This window comes from Symphalangus syndactylus, chromosome 14 (assembly GCF_028878055.3).
Source record: "Symphalangus syndactylus isolate Jambi chromosome 14, NHGRI_mSymSyn1-v2.1_pri, whole genome shotgun sequence".
Taxonomy (NCBI): Eukaryota; Metazoa; Chordata; class Mammalia; order Primates; family Hylobatidae; genus Symphalangus; species Symphalangus syndactylus.
Window position 1 is genome coordinate 53721208 of NC_072436.2, and position 27249 is coordinate 53748456.

The following is a 27249-nucleotide window of genomic DNA, read 5'->3' on the forward strand; positions in this document are numbered from 1 at the left end:
CTTTTGCCCTCCGGACAAGAGCACTTCCTGAAATGCAGAGGTACTCACTCCCCAGGAGATGTTTAGGAAACTGAACATTCCAACCAGACAAGCAAAAAATTAAAATCTTAATTCTTTGAAAATACAGACTTGCAAAAAAAAGAAAATTGCTAACCTCTAAGTGTATGTCCTTCCAGACCTGTTCTGGCCTGTGTGCATAAGTGTGCACTAACAGACTTGCAACAGCATCAGTCCTTACAGTTTGCCCCAAGTTTCTGTTTTTCCATAGACAAAAAGAATAATCAGAAGTTTTGGAAGAAAATATTCACTTTGACTTTAAAACAGAATTTCTCCTTGAGCAAGGGCAAATACTGGACTGAATGTATCCTTGAGTCTTCACATTTTATCCTAAAAAAAATTCTTAAAAAGATTTTAATTCAATAAACCAGAATACTTCTCAGGCAGAGCATTTAAACATATAATTTGCTTCAAAAACAAAAGAGATTAACCAGTTAGGAATGGAAATTAAGAATTCTCTGAACTCATTTAGAATTATGTCTGATCTTCCTCATGTCACCAAAATACAGACAATAGTCTGGAATAAAAATAAACAAATATAAAACGAGTTTTTTGGGGAGCCTGATGCAGGAGCATTGATTGAGCAGAGGAGTTTGAGGCTACAGTGTCAGCCTGGGAGACAGAGCAACACCCTGTATCTCTAAAAAAAAAAACAAAAGAAAAAAGAAAAAGAAAATGTCCTAGTTTTAAATTTTTATTTCTTTACTTTTTATTTTATTTCTCTTCTGAAAAGTAACTTAGTAATAAAACAGTTCCCTCTTATTATTTCTCCAGCTAAATGGAAAAAAATATTGACAGAACCTTGACTCCACAGTACAAAGTTAAAGCCAAGAAAATCAAATTTGTAGAAATGCAAAAATTTTTTGTATTTTTTTAATTACTGTGACCAATTAGTTTGCTTGGAACAGCCCCAGTTTACATCTTTTTGCCAGCAAAATTAATAGGGCCCTCTTTCACTCTCAAACGTATTCATGTTCAAACAATAAATTTTATGGCCATGCTATTTATTTATTCATTTTTGAGATGGAGTTTTGCTCTTTTTGCCCAGGCTGGAGTGCAATGGCGCGATCTCGGCTCACTGCAACCTCCGCCTCCCAGGTTCAAGCAATTCTCCTGCCTCAGCCTCCCAAGTAGCTGGGATTACAGGCATGTGCCACCACCCCAGCTAAATTTGTATTTTTAGTAGAGGCAGGGTTTCTCCATGTTGGTCAGGCTGATCTTGAACTCCTGACCTCAGGTGATCCACCTGCCTCGGCCTCCCAAGGTGCTGGAATTACAGGTGTGAGCCACCGCGCCCGGCAGTCATAATCAAGCAAAGAAAGTTGTTAAACACTAACTTTTAAAAAAGAAAAAAATTAAATTTATAAAGATTTAAAAATAGATATCAGTCTAATTTCAGTATTCATTCATTTAGTACAGTAACACACTGAATGAGGATCAGCTTCCAATAACATTTGTCACTTGACTGTTATGTAATTCTGGATAATCTTCAAAGATCAATCATGTTTTCAGTGCAGCAAAGAATGAGGCCCTAATTCCACTGTAGAATGAAAATTATCAAGAGAAAAGGGAGCCATGTGTTAGTTAATACTGTAAAAGGAAAATAATATCTCGGGACCCCCAAACTCACTACTCCAAAGGGAAAAGCTAAGCTTGGGAACTGAATCATGCAAAAAAAACTGCCTTCCTTTTGTTCTTAAAGAGATAGCTGCAAGATAGAAGGCCACATATCTCCCCAGGTGGCCTCCCTCACCCTGACAATGTAAATTAACAGCTTATCGTCACAGGAATGGGACAATGACAAGAGGAGGAATCATCCTTCCACCCACCCCAAGACAAATGCATATTTGACCTCTTCCTCTACTCTCTGTTTACTTACCTTATGTAAAAATGCATAATTCACTGTTCTTCTTTCCCCTCCTGCCCACTTTTTCCTCTTTATTGAAGTCCCCAAAACCCTCTTGGGAAAAAGCATAGGCCACAGATCCTACTGTAGTTTGTGCCTCTTTTTCCCAGGTGCATTCTCAACCTTGGCAAAATAAACCTCTAAATTGACAGATCTGTCTCAGACACTTTTTGGTTTACAATACCATGCTATATCTTCCCTAAGCATCGCGATGTGATAGCTAAGTATGCTGGTGGTAAAATGTATCTCAGTCCTTCAGAAGTTGTCAACATGGGGTCCCTAACCAGTAGCATCAACATCCTCCTAGAACTTGCTAGAAATGCAAATTCCCAGACTGCTGAATCAGAAACTCTAAAAGTGGGGCCAAGTGACCTGTATTTTAACAAGCCCTCCATGGGATTCTGATGAACATACTGACTTAAATGATCTATATACAATAAGTAAGCTTAAGGGAGGGGACAACCCCTCATATTGTCTTATGCCCAATTTCTGCCTCCAAAGAAAGAAGAAGTAAAAACTAAAAGGCAGAAGTGAAATCCACAGGCAGACAGCCCAGCACCACACCCTAGGCCTGTTAGTTAAAGATCGACCCCTGACCTAACCAGTTATGTTATCTATAGATTCCAGACATTGTATGGAAAAGCATTGTAAAAATCCGTGTCCTGTCCTGTTCCGTTTTGATTACCGGTGCATGCAGCCCCCAGTCACGTACCCCCACTTGCTCGATTGATCACGACCCTCTCATGCGGACCCCCTTAGAGTTGTGAGCCCTTAAAAGGGACAGGAATTGCTCACTCAGGGAGCTCAGCTCTTGAGACAGGAGTCTTGCTGATGCTCCTGGCTGAATAAATCCCTTCCTTCTTTAACTCAGTGTCAAGGAGTTTTGTCTGTGGCTCGTCCTGCTACAAGCTGATTCAGATTATCTACATACAATAATTAAGAGGTGAACCATGTTATCTTTAGGTCTAGAACCATCCTACATGAGGATTTATCTTCAGGCCATTAACAGGATATTTTTGTAAGGATACAGTCAGCTCTCCAAATCTATGGTTTCCATATCCATGGATTCAACCAAATCACAGATCAAAAATATCTGGAAAAAAAATCGCATCTGTACTGAACTTGTACAGACTTCTTTTTCTTGTCACTATTCCTTAAACAATAGAGTATAACAATGATTTACATAACATTTACATTGTATTAAGTATTATAAGTAATCTAGAGATGATTGAAAGTATACAGGAGGATGTACATAGATTATATGAAAAAACTACACCATTTTATATAAGGGACATGAGCATCCATGGATTTTCGTACCCACCAGAGGTCCTGGAACCAATCTCCCACGGATACTGAGGGACAACTACATAGAATATGTGTAACCTTGAGGCTGAGTGTGGTGGCTCCACTTGTAATCTCAGCATTTGGAGAGGCTGAGGCAGGAGGATCACTTGAGGTCAGGAGTTTGAGACCAGCCTGGCCAACATGATGAAATCCTGTCTGTACTTAAAATACAAAAATTAGCCTGGCATCGTGGTGCATGCCTGTAATCCCAGCTACTTAGGAGGTTAAGGCACAAGAATCACTTGAACCCAGGAGGCAGAGGTTGCAGTGAGCTTGGGCAACAGAGTGAGACCCTGTCTCAAAAAAAAAAAAAAAAAAAAGAAGAAGAAGAAGAAAGAGTATGTGTAACCTTGAAAACGAACAGCCCTGCAGCCATAAGAGCAGTCTAGCAGCCACTGGAGGGACAAAAAGGATGTGGAGCACCTGAAAGAGCCCCATCCCCAGAGTCTTGTCACTATTTACTTGTCTGGCAGCTTCCTGGAAAAGCTACCTTCCCAGGGTTTGTCTTTAATTGGCATAACTCAGAGCTTGCCCTGTGCAAATGGTCCTCTCCACAGGGCATTGTTGAAAACAATCAGTAACAATTGTTTAATATTACAGCAGCCTCAGGTAGTGACACCAGTTACAGCTAACAATAGGCTGACTGAAAAACTTGAAAAAGAAAAATGAAGAATGAGATGTCCATGGGGAGGGGGCATTAAAAAGATTTAACATAAGCTGCCTGGTGGCACATGCCTATAGTCCCAGCTACTCAGGAGGCTGAGGTGGAAGGATCACTTGAGCCCAGGAGTTTGAGGCTGTAGTGTGTTATGATTGCACCTGTGAATAGCCACTGGACAACATAGCAAGATCTCATCTAACAGAATTTCTGGAAATCTGAGAAAGCCCAAGTTTTACTTCTGGCTAACTGTGAGGCTTTGAGCAAGCAGGATGTGAAGGCTGAGGCAAAGCTGTGAACTGTCTGCCTGAAAATTGAAGGCATGCATTAATATGCACACATAGTCCCACCATAAACAAAGGAAAAGAAAATATTTGATTCTAGCATTTGAGGAATGATAGAGCATTTCTCTCATTGTTAGTGAACAATTAAGCTAACTGAGCAAGGACTACAAATGGCTACAGTGATGTATCAGTGACTACAGATGACAAAGAATACAGACTTTACAAAATTAGTCCAAGAAAGGCACCAAAGATATAAAAACAGTAACAACAGCAAACCCTGGGGGAAAGGGAAACATGGTTTTCAGAGTTGCCGCATTACATTATTTTTAGTGTCTATATTTTAGCAAAAAGTTGTAAGACACATAAACAGGCAGAAAAGGACACAGGCTGGAAGGCAGTCAACAGACTATCATTGAAAATGCACAAATTGTAGACTTACTAGACAAAGACCTAAAATTAGCTATTATAAATGTGTTCAAAGAACTGATGGAAACCATGTGTCAAAAATTAAAGGAAAGTATGAGAACAATATCTCACCTAAAAGAGAGTGTACTTAAAGATATAGGAATTATATAACTATATATAAAGAAACTGTAATTGAAAGCTATGATAACTGAAATGAAAAATCCATTATAGGGAGACAATAGCAGAATTGAGTGGCAGAAGAATTAGCAAAATTGAGGATAAGTCCATGGATACTGCCTAGTCTGAGGAACATATAGGAAAATAAATGAAGAAAGATGAACAGAGCCTAAGAGATCAGTAGACGCCATCAAGTATACTAAAATATATCTAGTACCAATTGGAAGTACCAGAAGGAGAGGAGGGAGATAAAACTGCAGAAAAAAATATTCACCAAAACCTTCCCAAATTTGATTTAAAAATTAATCTATAATCCAAAAATTTCAACAAACTCCAACTAAAATGAACTCAAAGAGAAGCATATTGAGATACCTCATAATCAAACTATCTAAAACCAAAGATGGAGAGACTCTTGAAAGCAGCAAGAAACAAGCAACTCCTCATGTACAAAGAATCCTCAATAAAATTAACAACTATTTTCTCATCAGAAACCATAGAGACCAGAAGGCAGTAAGATGACACATTCAAAGTAATAAAAGGAACGGAAGGAAGAGCAGACCTAGAATTCTATATTCAGCAAAACTGTCCTTGAAAATGAAAGAGAAATTAAGACTACCTCAGACAAACAAACTGAGTGAATTCATTACTAGCAGATCCACCCACTAAGATGCACTAAAGGAGTCCTTTAGGCTGAAATAAAATGGCACTAGAGAGTAACTCAAATTCATACAAAGAAAAACAACTAAGGCAAATTTAAAGTCAGTGTGTAATGCCTTTCTTCTCTCTGATTTAAAAGACAACCGCATAAAAAGTAAGTATAAGTCTGTGTTGATGGGCTCATAATGTAAAAAGATATAATTTGTATGACAATAATAGCACAAAGAAGTGGGAGAGTAAAGAGAGCTTAACTGGAGCACAGTTTGTGTATGTCATTGAAATTAAGTTATAAAAACTCAATTTTTTTAAATTGAGAAGCTAACTGTAACCTCCAGAACAAATACTAAGAAAATGACTTTATATATACATATATAAATGAAACAAGGAAATTAAAATAGCATACTAGAAAATGCCTATTTACCACAAAAGAAGACAGTAATGAATAATAGAGGAATACACAGGATATAAGATATATAGAAAATACACAGCAAATGACAGACATCAGTACTACTTTATCTCAAGTTATATTAAATGTAAATGTGGCTGAGTGTGTGGTTCATGCCTGTAATCCCAGCACTTTGGGAGACTGAGGTGGGAGAACTGTTTGAGGTCATGCATTCAAGTCCAGCCTGGGCAACATAGTGAGACCCCATTTCTAGAAAAATTTTTTAAAATATTAGCCAGGCACGGTGGCTCACACTTGTAGTTTCAACTACTTAGGAGGCTGAGGTGGGAGGATCACTTGAGCCCAGGAATTTGAGGCTATAGTGAACTATCATTGCACCACAGTGCTCTAGCCTGAGTGACAGAGCAAGACTCTGTCTCAATCAATCAATGGATCAGTAAAAATGTATTAAATACTCCAATCAAAAAGCAGAGATTGTCTGAATGGACTTTTAAAAAATATGATCCAACTACACATTGTGTACAGAGATGAATGTAAATTTTTTTTTTTTTTTTTTTGAGACGGAGTCTCGCTCTGTCGCCCAGGCTGGAGTGCAGTGGCGCAATCTCGGCTCACTGCAAGCTCCGCCTCCCGGGTTCACGCCATTCTCCTGCCTCAGCCTCTCCGAGTAGCTGGGACTACAGGCGCCCGCCACCACGCCCGGCTAATTTTTTTTTGTATTTTTAGTAGAGACGGGGTTTCACCGTGGTCTCGATCTCCTGACCTCGTGATCCGCCCGCCTCGGCCTCCCAAAGTGCTGGGATTACAAGCGTGAGCTACCGCGCCCGGCCGAATGTAAATTTTAAGGTATAAATAGGTTTAAGGTAAAATGATGAACAAAGGTATACCACAGAAACAGTAACCAACAGAGTACTGGAGAAGTTATACTAATATAATACAAAACAAACTTAAAACAAAACAAAAATACTACTGACAAACAGAGACATTTTATAATTGTAACAAGGTTAAACTATGAGGAAAAGATAGTAATTATAAACATATATACAACCACAATAGAACCCCAGAATACATGTAGCAAAAACAGAATTGAAGTGAGAAGTGAACATTGTAATAGTAATAATTGATTATTGCAGTACTCCACTTTAAGTAATGGGTAAAATAATGAGGTAAATCTAAAAGGATATATAAAACATGAACAATACCATAAGCCAACTAGATTTAACAAAGTTGTAGAATATTCCACCCAACAATAACAGAACATACCTCATGTTCAACTGTACATGAAATATCCTCTAGGATAGATTATATGGTAAGACTTTTAAAAGCCTAAATAAATAAAAAAGAATTGAAGTCATACAGATTATGTTCTCTGAGCACAATGGAATTAAAACAGAAATCAACAACAGGAGGAAATTTGGGAAATTTACAAATAAATGGAAATTAAACAACACAGTTCTCAGTAACCAAAGGGTCAAACAAGAACTCAGAAGGGAAATTAGAAAATATTTTGAGAAAAATTAACATGAAAACTCAACATTCTGTTGCAGAGCATTGCTCCTTAGTTCCCCTAAACTCTGGTTCTTGTCACAAGACCAGCAAAATTTAGGCACGCAGACACACTGAAGGGTGAGTAGAGCAGGATATTACTGGGCAAAAAGGGAAAAAAAAAAAAAACCTCAGCAAAGCAAGATGCAGTCCTGCTAACAGGAATCACAGATTGAATTCCAGGCCACTACACAGGAAAGGAGAGGCCAGGCTCCTCCCCAGTGCAAACGGCACAAACTTTCCCTGGCTCCACCCTGTTGTCCCAGTGTGCAGGCCCATGGGAGGTTCTCTGGGGACCTTCGCCCTTAATCTGCCTCCTGCATCTATCATTCCCCCATCTAAAGAAGTACATCTAACTGCTGTTAGAATAAGAATAAGGATCAGGACAAAGGCCGATCTTAACTGCTTCATGCTGACAGGGGGCGCTGTTTGAGGAAAACGGCAGTCAGAGCTGCCTCAGAGGCCTAAGGGTCCCTGGCAGAAGGGGCTGTGGTCCAAGGCTCCGGTTGCATGACCGTTTGGAGTTTCACGGCCTGAAGGTAAGAAAAGACAAACTGGGTTATTAGAAAACATGTATCAGCCAGGTGCGGTGGCTCATGCCTGTAATCTCAGCACTTTGGGAGGCCAAAGTGGGAGGTTCAAGACCAGCCTGGCCAACATGGTGAAACCCTGTCTCTACTAAAAATACAAAAATTAGCCAGGTATGGTGGTATAATCCCAGCTACTCAGGAGGCTGAGGCAGGAGAATTGCTTGAACCCAGGAGGCAGAGGTTGCAGTGAGCCGAGATCACACCACTGCACTCCAGTCTGGGCAACAGAACAAGATTCTGTCTCAGAAAAAAAATTAAAAAGAAGAAGAAAAGAAAGAAAACGTATCAAAATGAAATAAGGGTGGGTATCGGGGGAACCCGCCCCTGATAATTCAATGAGTGTCTTTTTCTATTTTCCCTAAGTGTCGGCTGGTCTGAGAAATAAAGGGAAAGAGTACAAAAGAGAGAAATTTTAAAGCTGGGTGTCCGGGGGAGACATCACATGTTGGCAGGTTCCGTGATGCCCCCTGAGCCATAAAACCAGCAAGTTTTTATTAGCAATTTTCAAAGGGGAGGATGGGTACGAATAGGGTTTGGGTCACAGAGATCACATGCTTCAAGGGCAACAGAAGATCACAAGGCAGAAGGTCAGGGCAAAACTAGAATCACTAATGAACTTCCATGTCCCACTGTGCATGCATTTTCAGGGTTCAAGAGCAGAAAACCAGTCTGACTAGAATTTGCCAGGCTGGAATTTCCTAATCCTAGCAAGCCTGGGCATGCTGCAGGAGACTAGGGTGTGTTTCATCCCTATCTACATCTGCGTAAGGCAGACACTCCTAGGGCGGCCATTTTAGAGGCCCCACCCTGGGAATGCATTCTCTTCCCAGGGCTGTTAATTATTAATATTCCTTACTGGGGAAAGAATTCAGTGATATTTCTCTTACCCATTTTCGGTAATAAGAGAAATATGGCTCTGTCCTGCCCAGCCCACAGGCAGCCAGACTTTAAGATTATCTCTCTTGTTCACTGAACATCACTGTTATCCTGTTCTTTTTTCAAGGTGCCCAGATTTCATATTTTTTAAACATACATGCTCTACAAACAATTTGTGCAGTTAACGCAATCATCACAGGGTCCTGAGGCGACATTCATCATCAGCTTACAAAGATGATGGGATTAAGAGATTAAAGTAAAGACAGGCATAGGAAATCACAAGAGTATTGATTGGGAAAGTGATAAATGTCCATGAAATCTTCACAATTTAGGTTCTTCTGCCATGGCTTCAGCCATTCCCTCCGTTCAGGGTCCCTGACTTCCTGCAACAGCGGGGGTAAGGGCAGCTCAAAAATCCTGAGGCCTTTTACCAATTTGCACAGGGAGGAGGCACCAAAAGTCTGACTGCTAAAAATACTTATACTCTTTTGCCCCATATTAGACTTCTGGGTTCCCTTCCCCTGAGCCCAATCCTAAGCCAATGAGTCTAAGGTTTGGGAAATTAACTCTTCCCAGTTTGGGGGATGCATCTGAAGGGAGCATCCCATGGTACAGAGATACAATTAACTATCAGTGAACAGGGCAGAGGAGGAAAAAGGAGGCATTTTTTCAGAGAAGTCTCAGGGGTTCAGGATGCATTTGAAAGGGGTAGACACTGCAGATGAATGGCTACTCATCCAGAAAGAGGGTAGCAGGCGACCCTGGTTCCTTTCTCTTCCTAGCAAATCCCTTGGGTATGTGAGGGAGGAAAAGTTAGGTCTTCCTTTTTCTTTCCTCCATCCTTGTATCCCTCAGTCCCAGCAACTGCCACAGGGTGCCATGCATGGGTGTCAAAATGGCTTTCATCCATGTTAGTAGGAGGTGGGGATTGGGGGTGGGAATATCCCTATCTCCCCTGCTGTGACTAGCCCTTGAATTCCCTAGACTTCATTTATGCCATGGATTCTAGCATGACTTTTATCCATGAAACAGGAAGCTTGGCTTAATGGGCAGGAATTAGTCATGCTCACCTGCACTGTGCCTTTTAACTTCCGTTACTAACTGCCTCTGGAATCCTGGGATCCAGTTTTCTTTCCTATGGCTTTGACCCGAAGCTTGGAAGTGAGTTTGGGACAAAAATGTGTCTTGGGGCGATTGCATGGACTCCTTATCATAAGCGGCTCAATGCTAAGGTTAAGCTGTGGAATTGAGTACTCCTCCAACAAGGGAAAGAAAAGGATGTCTTGTGACACACCCAGATAACCAATGGCTACAGTTATGCTTGCTAAGATTTGAGTGCATGGGACTTGGCTTTGGTTAGCTCCCTTGGTCTTACTTTCCCAAAAAGGAAACCTCCAGGTGATGGGCATCCTATTTATTCCTATCACCTGGCAGGATTTGCAGGATAATTGCTCAGAACTAGAATATTGATCCAGATTTTTATATCACATCCCTTTTGTTCTTTCTGAGCTGCAGCCAGAGATTGCTAGTTAGTTCACAGGAACAAGCAGGATTATTCTAAAATGTAGGCAAAAACTTAAAACCAACTAACAAGTCTAGAATCTAATGATGATAAGTTTTGAAATAAATTATAATTTCTCTCTCCCTAGTCATCATTTCTATTAAAAACAAATCATGATAGGACTGTGTTGTTTGCACAATAGAATTTAGTCTTATACTTTGCCTGATTATTTGCATAAAGTGCAACAAAAATGATTATTTATACATAGGCCTTTTAGATTGGCTTTGCTGGAACTCTGTTCCACAAGAAATCTCAGCAAAGAACTTTTAAAGCTGAGCCCAGCCATGGGTTTGTATCCTCAAATACTTGTGAGTTGGGTAAACTCCTCTTCTCTTGAGGTCCCAATAGCATATGATTCCTGAGCCTGTTGGAAAGTGACATTCTTTACTCATCACAGGTTATGAACCCTGTAGGGGGACTGTGTAGACAAGAGTACAAGGCCAGTTTTCCCAAGGGGTTTTTATTGGCTCTGCAAGTCAAGCTTGACTTCTGATATGATTTGGCTCTGTGTCCCCAATTCTCATCTTGAATTGTACTCCCATAATTCCCATGTGCTGTGAGAGGGACCTGGTGGGAGATCACTGAATCATGGGGGTGGTTCCCCCATACTATTCTGTCGTAGTGAATGAATCTCATGAGATTTGATGGTTTTATCAGGGGTTTCCACTTTTACATCTTCCTCATTCTCTCTTTGCCTGCTGCCATCCATGTAAGAAAGGACTTGCTCTTCCTTGCCTTCCACTGTGATTTTGAGGCTTCCCTAGCCATATGGAACTGTAAGTCCAATTAAATCTCTTTCTTTTGTAAATTGCCTAGTCTCAGGTATGTCCTTATCAGCAGCATTAAAACAGACTTCCCTTTAACTCCTTAAAGGGAAGAATACCCTTCTAGTCTAAGCCTTGGTAAAACAACCAGTTTCTCCAATTGCATCCTGTTGCAAAGGAAAATGGATTCTTACTGCACTGATGCAAACAACTATATTGCCATAAGCCAAGAATACTCATGGATAGTTTCCAAATTCTAGAGCAACCAGGCAGAGAGAAACAAACATGCTCCAAATTTTGTTCACAGGAGTATAGCTTTCTTAATTATTAAAGACCATAAATAGCTCAAAATAAGTTTCCTTGGCTCTGAAAAACAAAACAAGGATTAGCATGTTCCAAGCAAAGTCAAAAAGATTTCTTCAGTTTTCTATTAGTTCAGTCCATCCAGTTAGCTCTTGCTTTGCTTGATATTGGTGAACATTTCAGCTCTTCATGAATCCTATATGTTTTTCCTTTATTCCAATGTCACAGTCTCCAAGGTTATGAGAAACCTGTATTTGAAATCACCTGTCAGAGTCCTATAGCTTAATATAGTCCATACTTTGAAAAGGATCAAAACAAGACAATTGTGAATAACAAAATGTCCAGGGTAGTTACAGTCAGAAACATAATTGGCAAAAACATTTGGTTATGTCTGTGGTTTAAAATAACATAACCATGTTAATTATGATTTAGCATATACTTTAGATATTAGAATTTTAGAAATCTCATACAACTTTAGAACATATATTAGTATTATCCACCAAAATATAACCTAAAGAAGATTGAATACCATTTTGGCAATCCCATATAACTAAACATGTCAAATAATCCTGTTTACCTCTCTTTTGGATACTCCAGGGGCCCTCTGTAGCATCCAAATGTCAGGCATCAGGAAAGACAATTTTGAAACTGAAGTTTGATTTTGGGAAGTCTGTTAAATATGTTAGAAGTTTAAAACACTTGATGTTATGAAATAGAATTCCAGATTACCATCCAGATCGCCAAAATGATGACTCAGAAGTTTAAAAAACAAAAACCTTTTATAACCTTTACAAATTTTGCTAAAGAGAATATTGGTGCCTTAAGAGTACCTTGTTGTGCTTTTATTTCAATGCTCAATTTACAGAAAAATCATATAATACCCTTTTGAATTTAGTCAATATATTCACACATGGAATTTTTGCAAGATTAATTTTTACAATCCTTCCATCATTTGTTTAAACCTTCAGCTTTACCTTATCTAATTCAAAAATCATCCTTCAACCCTAGGCAAGGATTTACATTCCCATGCTTTTGTACATACAATCTTTTACTAAAAACACATCTTACTGTTCTTATGCACCTCGCATGTAAATCTATTTCCAGTACTTTCAATTTCATATTATAATGGTCATTCTTAGCAATTTTTAACTTTAATGCAAAACCTAGTAATTTAATTATGTGCTGGGTGCAGCCAAGGTTTGACTCCTTCCACCATAATTAAGGGCATGGTTAATTCCATATGTTCCCAGGCCTTACCAATTATGAAGCAGGCAAGTCAAACAGTTCTCAAAAACCAAAAAGGCGGTTTATAACCTTAAATCATTTGGCAAACTTAGTATCTGACCTGCATAATTTAGTTCACCTATTTACATTTTGAGAATATCTGCATTTCACCAATAATTTTCAAGGCTGTTTTTATTTCTCAAAGATTAAAGTCATGTGAACTAAAAGTTACCACAGCTTTTATTTTATCTTTAAAAAAATGTTTGGTCCAAGCACTGTTGGGGACAAGCCCCCCAAAATCTGGCCATAAACTGGCCCCAAAACTGGCCATAAACAAAATCTCTGCAGCACTGTGACATGTTCGTGATGGCCATAAAGCCCATGCTGGAAGATTGTGGGTTTATGGGAATGAGCTCAAAGAACACCTGGCCTGCCCAGGGCAGAAAACAGCTTAAAGGCATTCTTAAGCAACAAACAATAGCATGAGCAATCTGTGCCTTAAGGACATGCTCCTGCTGCAGTTAACTAGCCCAACCTATTCCTTTAATTTGGCCCATCCCTTCGTTTCCCATAAGGGATACTTTTAGTTAATTTAATATCTATAGAAACAATGCTAATGACTGGTTTGCTGTTAATGAATGTGTGGGTAAGTCTCTGTTCAGGGCTCTCAGCTCTGTAGGCTGTGAGACCCCTGATTTCCCACTTCACACCTCTATATTTCTGTGTGTGTGTCTTTAATTCCTCTAGCGCTGCTGGGTTAGGATCTCCCCGACTGAGCTGGTCTTGGCAAAGCACTGATCTTCCTTTAGGCCAATGAATTAGAGGTCTTTTTATAGACGTTACACACACAATGCATATATAATAAGAGTAGCAAGAGAAAATGGAGAAAAATAATTTAGTCAATGGAGAAAAAACCCTTTTCCAGCAAAACAAGATCCAAGAAAAGAAAACATAAAGGCCTTTTAAATATACCTATAACCTGGATATCCACTTTTAATTAAGCTGAGCACTCTTTAAGAAAATCCTTTTAACTCCCCTATTACCTGACTTCAGCCCTGCCACCTCCCTTGTTACTTGACTTTAGCCCTGCCAAGAGGCCAATATTTCTGGCTTTCAAATCTTACTGAAAGTAACCTTGCAGGTGAAACCAACAAGCCTCAATTAAGACTATGATTTAACCGTGAGTATATGAGGTATTTTCAAAGGGTGTAGGCAGTTCTCACAAAATTTAGAAACTTTAAAGATGACCCAGAGAAAGGAAGATTTAAGAAAAAGCCTAGACGTTGTTCATGGAGAAGAAGAGAGTCAGCAAATGGCAAAAGTCACACAGGTATCAACCTTAAAGTACTCAGTCCCTAAGCCAGGATTGAACCCCGGCCACCATTGTAAAATGGCAGAGGCTAAACAAAGCATTGCCACATGGTTACAGGCCAGCTTCCAAGGGCATAAAGCAAGATGGAAGCCTTCAGCAAAGTTTGCTACAGACCGTTCACAAAGGCGTGCAAAGCATACCAGATTGGCTACAGCTTAAGACCAACCTCACAAATCCTTTTTCATAATCAAAATTTTGCAGAGACTATAAGCAGTGATCCTTCTCATTCCTGGCCTAGTAAAACATCTTCGAAAAGGAAGAAAAAACAAAAAAAAATACCCTCTCACTTAAAAGTTTACTGCTGACAGAGTAGAGAAAAGGAAAAAAAAAGTTTAAAGTGCAGGGTTGGAAAGATGTCTTGGGGAAGAACCTCTTATTCTTATACAAATGGGTTCCTAGTCCTGGCCGGGAGGAGGGCAGGGGAGTCCCCGCTTGCCCATTCATCCCTCGAGCCTGCAGCCATTGGGGTGGGCTCGTGCACAGTTTCCTCTACCTCAGAAGAAGTCTGAGGACAAAAAGGCTTAGAAGTGAAAGGGAAAAAGAATTTTTGGTTCACATCTTACCCCTCCTCAAGCCCCACATCTGGGCGCCACAGTGTTGCAGAACTTTGCTCCTTAGTTCAACTAAAACTGGATTCTTGTCACACGACCAGAAAAATTTAGGCACGCGGACACATGGAAGGGTGAGTAGAGCAGGATTTTACTGGGCAAAAAGGGGAAAAAAAGAAGAAGAAAAAAAAAACTCAGCAAAGCGAGATGGAGTCCTGCTAACAGGCCCACTACCTCACAGAGTGAATCCCCGGCCACCACACAGAAACTGAAGAGTCCAGGCTTTTCCTGGCTGCAAACGGCCCAAACTTCCCCCGGCTCCACCCGGTTCTCCCAGTGCACAAGCCAGTGGGAAGTTCTCTGGGGACCCTCCCTCTTATCCTCCCCCTGCATCTATCAATAGCAAAACATCTGGAAGCAGATAAAGCAGTGTTTAGAGAACAATTTATAGTTGGGAAAAACTGTATTATAATAAAAAAGGAAAAGCCAGATGTGGTGGCTCCTGCCTGTAATACCAGGCTATAATACTCCACAGGCTGAGGCGGAAGTATGGCTTGAGCCTAGGAGTTTCAGGCTGCAGTAAGCTATGATGGTGCCACTGCGCTCCAGCCTGGGTGACAAAGCAAGACCCTACCTCTAAAAATAAATAAATAAAGATCTAAAATCAATAACCTAACTATACCCCCTAAGAAATAGGAAAATAGGCCAAATGTGGTGTAGTCCCAGCACTTTGGGAGGCAGAGGTGGTTGGATCGCTGAAGCCCAGGAGTTCCAGACCAGCTCGGGCAGCATGGCAAAACCCCTTCTCTACAGAACAATACAGAAAAGTTAGCTGGGTGTAGTAGTGCAACCCTGTAGTCCCAGCTTCTAGTCAGGCTGAGGTGGGAGAATTGCTTGAGCCTGGGAGGTCGAGGCTGCAGTGAGCTGTGATCTCACCACCGCACTCAGGCCTGGGCAACAGAGCAAGACTCTGACAAAAAAAAAGAAAGAGAGAGGGAGGGAGGGAGGAAAGAAGGAAGGAAGGAAGGGAGGAAAGAAGGAAGGAAGGAAGGAAAGGAAGGAAGGAAGGAAGGAAGGAAGACAAGACAAGACAAGACAGAACAAATTAAATCCAAAGCAAGTATAATAAATGAAATAATAAACATTTGAATGGAAACGAATGAAATACAGAATAGAAAAATAGAGAAAATCAACAAAACCAGTTGTTGATTCTTTGAAAATATCAACAATTTTGATGAATCTTTAGCTAGTCTGACCAACAAAAAAGGAGAGAGAAGATTCAAATTACTAAAATTAGAACTGAGAGAGGAGACTTCACTACTGACCTTACATAGAATAACAACGGTTTTAAAGAAAACTCTAAATAACTGTATGCCAACAAACTACATAACTTAGAGGAAATGGAGAAATTCTTGGAAACAAAAACAAATTAACAAAACCAGCTCATGAAGAAACAGAAAATATGAGTAGACTTATAACAAGACAAAAATAATTGAATTAGTAACTTCAGAACATCCCATAAACAAAAACTCAGCTACAGACATCTTCACTGGTGAATTTTAACAAATATATAAGAATCCTTACAAACTTTTACAGAAATTAAAAGAGGAGAGAACATTTCCAAACTTACTTATGAGGCCTGTATAAGCCTGATACCAAAACGATAGACATCACAATAAAAAGAAAACCACAGAGTAACATTTCTTATTAATACAGACGTGAAAATCCTCCAAAACTACTAGCAAATTGAATCTAGTAACACATGAAAATGATTATACACCATGACCAAGTGGAACTATCCCTGGAATACAGGTTAGTTTAACATTGGAAAATTAATTAATCAATTAATGACAATCAATTAATGTAATGCAATATTAATAAAATAAAAGATAAAAACATAATTATATCACTAGATGCAGAAAAATCATTTGACAAAATTCAACATCCAATATTCAAGAAACTAAGAATAGACAAAGAAACTAACAAAGAATATTTTACAAAAAAAACTGACAAATCCTACAGCGAATATTATACTTAACTGATCAAAGTCTGATTGCTTTACCACTAAGACCAGTAACAACATAAGGATACCCACTTTTGCCACTCCATGCAGCATTGTGCTGGCAGTTCTAGCTAGGGCAAGTAGGCAAAGAAAATAAAATACAGGCATCTAAACTTAAAAGGAAGACATTAAACTATATTAGTAGATGATACAATCTTGTGTATAGACTCATGTATACAAGCTACTTGTACATAGGTGCATTTCTATATCCATAATCTTGTATATAGAAAATCTTAAGGAATTCACCAAAAAGAAAACACTGGAACTAACAAACCAGTTCAGTAAGGATGCAGGATTCAAGATCGTCATTTCTAGTTTATAGAAATATTTCTATAAATTAGCAGGGAACAATCTGAACATGAAATTAAGAAAACTCCATTTAGAATAGCATCAAAAACAATAAAATACTTAGGAATATATTAAGAAAAGAAATAAATCCAAAATTTGTACACTGAAAATCCAAAAACTTGTACACTGTTGAAAGAAATGAAAGAAAACCCAAGTAAATAGAAACACATTTGTGTTAAAGAATCGGAAGACTATTTATTTTATTTTATTTTATTTTATTTTATTTATTTGAGATGGAATCTCGCTCTGTCACCCAGGCCGGTATGCAGCAGCATGATCACAGCTCACTGCAACCTCCACCTTCCAGGTTCAAGCAATTCTCCTGCTTCAGCCTCCCGAGTAGCTGGAACTACAGGCATGACCACCACACTTAATTTTTGTGTTTTTGGTACAGACAGGGTTTCACCATGTTGTCCAGGCTGACCTCAAACTCCTGACCTCAAATGATCTGCCCACCTCAACCTCCCAAAGTGCTAGGATTACAGGTGTGAGCCACCATGCCCGGCTAGAAGACTATGTATTTTAAGATGGCAATATTTTCCCCAACTTGATCTAAAATTCAAAGCAATCCATATTAAAATCCCAGCTGGTTTCTTTGTAGAAATTGGCAAGCTGATCTAAAATTTATATGGAAATGCAAGAGACCCAGAATAACCAAAACAATCTTGAAAAAGAATAAAGTTAGAGGACTTATGCTTCCCAGTTTCAAATCTACAGTAGTCAAGACAGTATGTCACTGATGTAAGAATAGAAATGATGATCAGTGGAATAGAATTGAGGGTCCGGAAATAAGCCCTCACATTTATAGTCAGTTGATTTTTGATGGGAATGCCAAGACAATTCAATGCAGAAAATAATAATTGAGCATCTTATATGAATTTGGGGTATTTGTATATCTTTTTTTTGAGAAATAGCTATTCAGATTTTTTGCCTGTTTTTAAATTGTATTATTTGTATTATTGAGTTATAAGTGTTCTTTAGATAGTCTGGATACAAATCCCTTCTCAGATATATGATTTACAAATTTTTCTCCCATTCTCTGGGGTGCTTTGTAATTTTTTGATGCATCTTTTGAAAAACAAAAGTTTTCAATTTAATAGTGTCTAAATTGTCTATTTTTTATTTTGTTGGTTGTGCTTTTTGTGCCATATCTAAAAATCCATTGCCTATTCGAAGGTCACAAAGATATATGCCAATGTTTTCTTCTAAGAATTTTATAGTTACATGAGATATATGATCTATTTTGAGCTAATTTTTGAATATGGTGTGAGGTAAGGGTAGAACTTCATGCTTGTCTTCTAGATAGCCAGCTGTTCCAGCATTGTTTGTTTAACAGACTATTCTTTCTTCCATTGATTTCCAGTGACACTCTTGCCAAAAATCAACCAACTGTAAATATGAGGGCTTATTTCTAAATTCCCAATTGTATTCCAATGATCTGTGCATTTTTTCTTATTCTAGTATCATGCTATCTTGATTACTAGCTTTGTAGTAAAATTTGAAATCAGGAAGTGTGAATCCTCCCACTTTGTTATTTTTCAAGATTGCTTTGGCTCTTCTGGGTCCCTGGAATTTCCAAATGAAATTTAGCATCAGCTTAATAATTTCTGCAAAGAAGCCAGGTAGAATTTTGTTAGGAAATGTGTTGAGTCTAAATAAGTCCAGGGAATATTGTCATCTTAAAAATACTAGGTCTTCTAATCCATAAACGTAGATGTCTTTCCATTTACTTATGTCTTTTAAAATTTCTTTCAACAATGTTTTATAATTTTCAGAGTACAGCTTTTGCACTTTTTTGTTAACTTTATTCCCATTGTATTATTATTACTATTTTTTGAAACGGAGTGTCCCTCTGTTGCTCAGGCTGGGGTGCAGTGGTGTGATCTCTGTTCACTGCAACCTCTGCCTCCCAGGTTCAAGCAATTCTCCTGCATCAGCCTCCTGAGTAGCTGGGATCACAAGCACCCATCACCACACCCGGCTAATTTTTGTTTTGTTTTTGTTCTTGTTTTTTTTAGTAGAGACGTGGTTTCACAATGTTGGCCAGACTGGTCTTGAACTCTTGACCTCTAGTGAACTGCCAGCCTCGGCCTCCCAAAGTGTTGGGGTTACAGGCATGAGCCACTACATCCTGCCCCATTTTACTTGTTTTGAGGCATTGCAAATGAAGTTGTTTTCTTTGTTTTTTGTTTTTGTTTTTGTTTTTGAGACAGAGTCTCACTCCATCACCCAGGCTAGAGTGCGGTGGCACATCTCCGCTCATTGCAACCTCTGCCTCCCAAGTTCAAGCAATTCTCCTGCCTAAGCCTCCCGAGTAGCTGTGATTACAAGTGTGCACCACCATGCCTGGCTAATTTTTGTATTTTTAGTAGGGATGGGGTTTCATCATGTTGGCCAGGCTGATCTCAAACTCCTGACCTCAGGTGATCCACTTGCCTCAGCCTCCTAAAGTGCTGGGATTACAGGTGCAAGCCACTGCACTGGGTCAAAATTGTTTTCTTAATTTTCTTCTTTGTTTGTTCATTCCTGCTGTATGAATACACAGTAGATTTTTGTATATTGGTCTTGTATTCTACAACATTGCTAAACCCATTTGTTAGTTCTCAAAGCTTTTTACTGGATATTTAGAGTTGTCTGTATATGAGATCATGGTATCTGCAGCTAGAGACTTCTTTCTTTCTTTGAAATCTGGATACCTTTTATTTATTTAGTTTTTCCTAATTGTGCTGGCTAGAACCTCCAATACAATGTTGAATAAAGTGGTGGGAGTGGACATCCTTTTCTTATTTCCCATCTTAGCACAAAAGCCTTCAACTTTTCACCATTAAGTGTAGTGTTAGCTGTAGGTTTTTCATAGATGCCTTTTATGAGGTTAAGGAAGTTCCCTTCTATTCCTAGTTTTTGAGTGTTTTTATCATCAAGAGTTGAATTTTGTCAAATTATTTTGAGATAATCGTGTGGTTTATTTCCTTAATTCTACTGATAAGATGTATCATATTAATTTATTTTCTGATATAAAATCAACATTATATTCTTAGGATAAATCCCACTTGGTTATGGTTATAATCCTTTTAATATATTACTGGATGTGGGCTGGGCATAGTGGCTAATGCCTGCAATCCCAGCACTTTGGAAGGCTGTGGCGGGAGGATCACTTAAGGCCAGGAGTGTGACACCAGCCTGGGCAACAGAGCAAGACCTCCATCTCTACACAAATTTTTACAAAAAAATTAGCTGAATGTGGTGGCACACACCTGTAGCCCCAGCTACTCAAGAGGCTGAGATGGAAGCATCAACTGAACCCAAGAGTTTGAAGCTACAGTGAGCTATGATTGTGCCACTGCACTCCAGCCTGCACAACAGAGTGAGACCATGTCTGAAAAAACAAACCCCAAAACTCCAGAAAACCAAAAACATATATATTGCTAGATTTAATTTGCTAGTATTATGTTGAAGATTTTTACGTTTATATGTACAAGAGATATTAGTGGGCAGATTTATTTTCCTGTATGTACTTGTTTAGTTTCGGTATCAGGATAACACAAGCCTCATAGAATGTATTGAGATGTGTTCCCTCCTCTTCTATTTTTGGAAGAATTTGTTGGGAAATGGTATTAATTCATCTTTAAATGTTGGTATAATTCACTAGTAAAGTCATCTATGCCTGGGTTTTTCTTTGTAGATAGTGTTTAAATTACTGTTTCAGTGTTTTTATTATTATAGATGTATTCAGGTTTTCTGCTTATTCTTGAGTCAGTTTTGGTAGCCAGTATCATTCTAGAAACATGTCCATTTCATTTAGGTCATCTAATTTGTTGGCATACATCTGTTCATAGTATTTCCTTATATTCCTTTTTATTTCTCTAAGGTGGGTAGTAATATACCCTATTTTATTCCTGATTTTAGTAATGAGTCTTAGTCCTCTTTTCTTGATCAGTCTAGCTAAACATTTGTCAATTTTATTGATCATTTCAAAGAAGCAACTTTTTGTTTCATTGATAATTGTTATTATGTTTCTATAATGTATTTCATTAATTTCTGCTATAGTCCTTATTTCCTTCCTTCTGCTTGTTTTGGATTTTTGCTCTTTTTTTTCCACTGTCTTAAGGTGGAGTGTTAGGTTATTGATTTGAAATATTTCTTTTCTTCTCTTAAAGTAGGCATGTATAAGTTTCTAACTGCTGCATTAACTGAGTCTCATGTTTTTCTATGGTGTGTATTCATTTTTATTCATCTGTAATATTTTCTATTAATAATTTCCTTTGTGGTTTTTTTCGGTGACCTATTAGTTTTTTCAGAGCTTGTTTTTAAATTTTTATGTATTGGTGAATTTTCCAATTTATTTCTATTATTAAATGCTGTCTGGTGTTTTTATGCTTCTAGCATGAAAAAACTGCTTTAGTATTTCTTGTAGGAAAAAATTGTGCCAGCAATGAATTATCTGACTTTTTGTTTATCTGGGAATGTTTTTATTTCACCTTTGTTTTTAATTTTTATTTATTTATTTTTTTTGAGATGGAGTCTTGCTCTGTCACCCAGGCTGGAATGCAGTGGTGCAATCTTGGCTCACTGCAACTTCTGTCTCCTGGGCCCAAGTGATTCTCCTGCCTCGGCTTCCTGAGTAGCTGAGATTATAGGCGTGCACCACCATGTCCGGCTAATTTTTTGTATTTTTTGTAGAGATGGGGTTTCACTGTGTTGGCCAGGCTGGTCTAGAACTCCTGACCTCAGGTGATCCACCTGCCTCAGCCTCCCAAAGTGCTGGGATTACAGAAGTGAGCCACTGCATCTAGCTATTTCACCTTTATTTTTGAAAGATAGTTTTTCTGGATATGAGTCTTGGCTGTTTGTTGGGGGGGCACTTTGAATATGCTATCCCACTGCCTCCCGTCCTCCATAATTTATTATAAGAAATCAGATGTCATTCTTATTAGGGTTTCTTTGTATGTAACAAGTCATTTTCTCTTGCCACTTTCAAAATTTTCCTTTTGTCTTTTATTTTCAGCATTTTTACTATGATGCATTTGTACACGGGGATCTCTCTGCATTTATTCTACTTAGAGTTGGTTGATCTTGAATGGGTGGAATTTTCTGCTCCTTTCTCTCCTCTCTTTCTATTACTCCAATTAAGTGTATGTTGATATGCTTAATGGTGTCCCATATTTCTTAAAGATTTTGTTTCTTTTTCATTTTTTTAATTTTTTTATTTTTTTTATTTTTATTATTTTTTTTTGAGACGGAGTCTCGTTCTGTCACCCAGGCTGGAGTGCAGTGGCGCAACCTTGGCTCACTGCAAGCTCCGCCTCCCGGGTTCACACCATTCTCCTGCCTCAGCCTCTGAGTAGCTGGGACTACAGGCGCCCACCACCACGCCCAGCTAATTTTTTGTATTTTTAGTAGAGATGGGGTTTCACCATGGTCTAGATCTCCTGACCTCGTGATCCGCCCGCCTCGGCCTCCCAAAGTGCTGGGATTACAAGCGTGAGCCACCGCGCCCAGCCTTTTTCTTCATTCTTTATTCTCTCTGTTTTGGATTTCATACTCTCTGTTGATCTATCTTCAATTATGCTATTCTTCTGCCAATTCACATCTACAGTTGAGCCTTTTTAGTGATTTTTTTCACATCAATTACTGTACTTTTTAATGCCAGAATTTTAATTTTTTTAAAATAAAGTCTCTTTATTGATATTGTCTGTTTGATGAAACTTTGTCATAATCTTTTTTTACTTCTTTAAGCCTGGTTTGCTTTAGGTCTTTGAACACATTTATAATGATAGACTTAAAGTCTTTGTCTGTTCAATTCAATCTGGGCCCTCTCCTAAGCAGTTTCCATTGCCTGTTTTTTTCCCCATGTGTGTGTCACACTTTGTTTCTGTGGGTATAGGAACTGAAAGAAACAATTGTTTATGATGCAGAACATTCTACAGGGCCCTGTTATTTGTATCAAAACTTGATGCTTGGAAACTTTTGGTTTTATTTTAAGTCATCCTTCATCAGGATTATGTGAAGAAAATGGATTTTAATCACATTTCTCTCCTTTGATGTTGGCTGTCTTCTTTGATTGCTTTTCTTTTTGCTAGTACTTTTGGATGGGTCTGGAACTGCCTCATCTTGGAACTCCTCAGTTTAGGTGGTTGACACTCACTCTGCTCAAGGAGAAGCTTCCTAGAAGTGAGCTTCCTCTAATCCTTCTTTCTTTGCCTATTCTTATAGTATTGCTTCTGAAATATGTTTAATCCATGGCACACAGATGATATATATTTGTCTAGCATCCTAGGGTAAATGAAAAAATCCACTTGTAGCTTGAGATGTCCTGCTTGGGGATTCTGACCCAAGTATCTCCAGTACACCAGATGATAAGTTCTACCCTGGGCCAAGATAGAGTTTTAGGTGTAGGTGAGAGGGACAAGGAAATGACTCAGTCCGCTTTCGGTGTAAGCCTTCAGCCAGATATCCAGAATACATGAGTTAAGCTTACAAACACCCAGATTCACTCCCTACCCTTCAGAGGCCAACTCCTAAAAACTACATCACCTAGGCTTCTTTGTCAACTGCCTTCTGGCTGGATTTAGCCAATGGGATGCATTAATGGGAGACTGTGGAGCAGAAGGAAGGGAAAGGCAGCTGTCTCCCTCTGGCTTCTCCCTTGGGTGTCATTCTCGTGTTATTGGAAATGACTCCATCTCCTTGGTCAGTCCAGCTCCCTCTGTGCAGTCTCTGTTGTGATTCCAGCTCCTGTCAGACACCTCTGACCCCTGGGTTTTATTAATCCCATCACCTCCTTGCATCCCTTGAGCTTTTGGGCATGCTGCATTTGCTAATATCTGTGTTGCTTTATGATTCTTTGTTTGTATTTTCAGCAACTCTATCAAATAATTAGTTCCCCATTAATTTCACTCTATTGAATATCTGATGTGGGCTGTTTCCCTGACTGCACTCTGACTCAGACAGCATGCTAACAGCGTATACATGGCCTTACAAATATCCCCAGCTGGTAAAAAAGGATATTCATTGGATTGACCTTATTCCCTGTTGACAGATCTTCATCATAAACCTGTGGCAGCAGGAGACAGAATTTGGGAGCCCGAGTCCTGGCCAAGCATTATTTACCTGGCCAATAATGGGGAAGAACAGAGATTTGGAAGAACAGAACATATCTGCCTGGCAACCCCCTACTCATCCTTTAAAATCCAAATGTCTTCACTCTTGGTCACTGGCCTTTTTTCCTCCCACTTTCTTCAGGCTGAATCAGTTCCTCCCTCATCTGTATTCCCAAAACAGTTTTCATAAGTATACTGTAGCACTTTTTTGAACTGGAGTCACGTGTGGACCTATTTCCCCTATTAGTTTGCTGAGGGCAGGAACCTGGTCTCTGTCAACTCTGTACTTCCAGTGCCTTACTCAGAGTCCAGTGCCTGGCACATAGAAGGCAATGACACAGTTCCACTGAGTTCAGTGTTTCCCTAACCTGGCTGCATATTGGGATCACTTAGAAATATTTTTAACATGTTGGTTGTCCAGTCTTCACCCCAGGCTAATTAAATCAGCATCTCTGAAGATGGGGTCCTAAGCACTGGAATTTTTAAATGACTCCCTGGGTGAATTTTTGTGATTCTGGGATTATGAGCTGGTGGTTTAGCTGATTGCTTTACCTTAGCACACTTCTTCTTGCTGATGAGTCCTGGCATAAAGCCCAAATTCCTCTTCAATTTAATTCAATTAAGTAAATATGTTTGAGCGCCCACTCTGTGCCAGCCACTGTGCAAACAGACCCTTGCTACTTAAAGTGTACTCTGTGAACCAGCAGCATCAGCATCACCAGGGAACCTAGAAATATGGAATGTCAGGCCCAGGCCTACTGAGTCAGAATCTGCATTTAACATGATCCCCAAATGATTTGCATGCACATTAAGGTCTAAGAAACAGTGCTGTAGATATCACACGAATGTCCAGTTCCTTGCACACTGTGAATTTTATTTCCTTTCTCAATCACTCTGCTTTACTTACTACCCTTAAAAAGGTGTCATATTGTATTCTCTTCTCCAGCTAAAATGGACGGTCCAGTGTGAAGCAGGTTGAGACTAGGAAGGGATGAAATGAGATAGTGGATAGAGGATTCCCTGGGTGTGGAGGGAAGAGGGAAGGTGTGGTTGGCCGTTGGAAAGATGGAAGCATTTCTTGGTACATTGAGGATCAGGATATGAGAGGTCTTTGGGATGGGATGTTTGGTAAGGATGACTCCTGTTTCCAATATTGCCAATTCCTTAGGAAAGATCCAGGTGTACTAGAGGAATCCTCAGGCCTGTGTGTTGGAGGGCTAGAGCAGATCTGGTTGCCAGAGCAGGCTGGCATTAATGCCTTTCAAGATAGAGTAAATAAAGCAGCCTCATTAACCTCATGCTCTTAGGACCAAGGAACAGAGGGACATTTTTTAGGGCTGGCCCATTGGACATCACAAGTTACCCACAAAGGTAACATTTTAAAAATTCTCTTAATTTCACAAATATTTAAAGCCTAATTCTCCTCACAATGATTTCAGAATCTGTTGACTGCTATCTGTCGCCAGAGATGTGGTGCACGCCTCAATCAAACACGTGTATATGTGAATAACAAACACAACTTTCAGGGGCAATACTTCAAAGAATGGTGCCAATGCGATCTGTTGTTTTCTATTGTATTCTCCTAAACTTATCATTGGATTGATTTCATCACTCAATAATGAATTGCAGCCCATAATTTGAAAAAACAATGTTTTCCACAGAATCATGGTAAATTTGCAAGGAAAGCAGTTGGACACATTCAGCCTGAACTTGTCAAGCTGACCCTACTCCTTTTAGCATAATTTAGCATGGAATCCTTACCTGGCTTCAAAGCTGTATGCTCTGGACACGTACATGACTTCATCTTGCTAAGTCTCAATTCCCCATCTGAATGTGGGTATAATTATATCCCCACCCATTTATCCTCCCCATATCTCTCCCCTACCCGAGGACACCCCTGGCCATCCCACAGGTAGTAATGACTGCTAGGTCTCTGGACCCAAGGTGTTATGTGTGGTGATGGGCAGAATACACCATCAGAGCCTGGGGATGAGGACAGCACCCTCAGGAGCATTGCAGCTCAGGAGGCAGATTTGGAAATGACAGTATATAAAAATATAACCCCTACTCACTGGCACAGGAAGGAAAAGGTTTCCCTCCATATTCAGATCTTTTTTACAACTTTATTAAGGTGAAACTGATATATAAAAAACTGCAAATATTTAATGTGCACAATTTGATGAATTTGGACATATGCATGCACCTGTGATACCATCACCACAATCAAGGTAATAAACATATTCATCACCTCCAAAAGCTTTCTAGTGTTCCTTGGCTTAGAAAAAAACTTTGATATCTGCAGAGAGAAAAAAGCAAGGACAGTAATGTGGTTTGGCTGTGTCCCCACCCAAATGTCATCTTGAATTGTAACTCCCATAATTCCCACACATTGTGGGAGGAGCCCAGTGGGAGGTGATTGAATTATGAGGGCGGGTCTTTCCTGTGATGTTCTCATGATAGTGAATGAGCCTCACGAGACCTGATGGTTTTAAAAATGAGAATTTTCCAGCACAAGCTCTCTTCTTTTGTCTGCTGCCATATGAGACGTGCCTTTCACCTGCCACCATGATTGTGAGGCCTCCCCAGCCATGTGGAACTGTAAGTCCAATAAACCTCTTTCTTTTGTAAATTGCCCAGTCTTGAGTACATCTTTATCAGCAGTGTGAAAACAGACTAATACAGGCAAATATTATAAAAAGTTACCAGCAACTATTAAATGTCATTGGCATTACACAGTGAAGGTTTATTTCTTAATTATATCACAGTCTCGTGGGTGGCAGTAATGGCTCAGAGATCTAGGCTCTTGTTTTTTTTTTTTTTTGTACAAATTTATGGGGCACATGTGCAGTTTTGTTACATGCATAGATTGCATGGTGGTCAGGTCAGGGCTTTTAGGTTAGGTTATCTATCACCTGAATAATGTGCCTTGTACCCATTAACTAATTTCTCATCATGCACTGCTCTCCTTCTGATCCAGGTTCTTTAATTCAAGGCTTGCACAGCCACTGCAAATGAGGAGAAAATCGTGGGACAGTCACACTCAGACACCAACACCACTTCTG

At 39.3% G+C, this 27249-nt stretch overlaps 1 long non-coding RNA gene across 1 annotated transcript; it reads left to right on the forward strand.

The window, feature by feature from the left end:
* Window positions 1–5426: 5426 nt before the first annotated feature.
* On the forward strand, window positions 5427–27249 carry LOC129463241 (uncharacterized). Its single transcript, XR_008651058.1, has 3 exons — window positions 5427–5642; window positions 26697–26785; window positions 27165–27249. It is a non-coding gene; the product is annotated as an uncharacterized lncRNA (long non-coding RNA).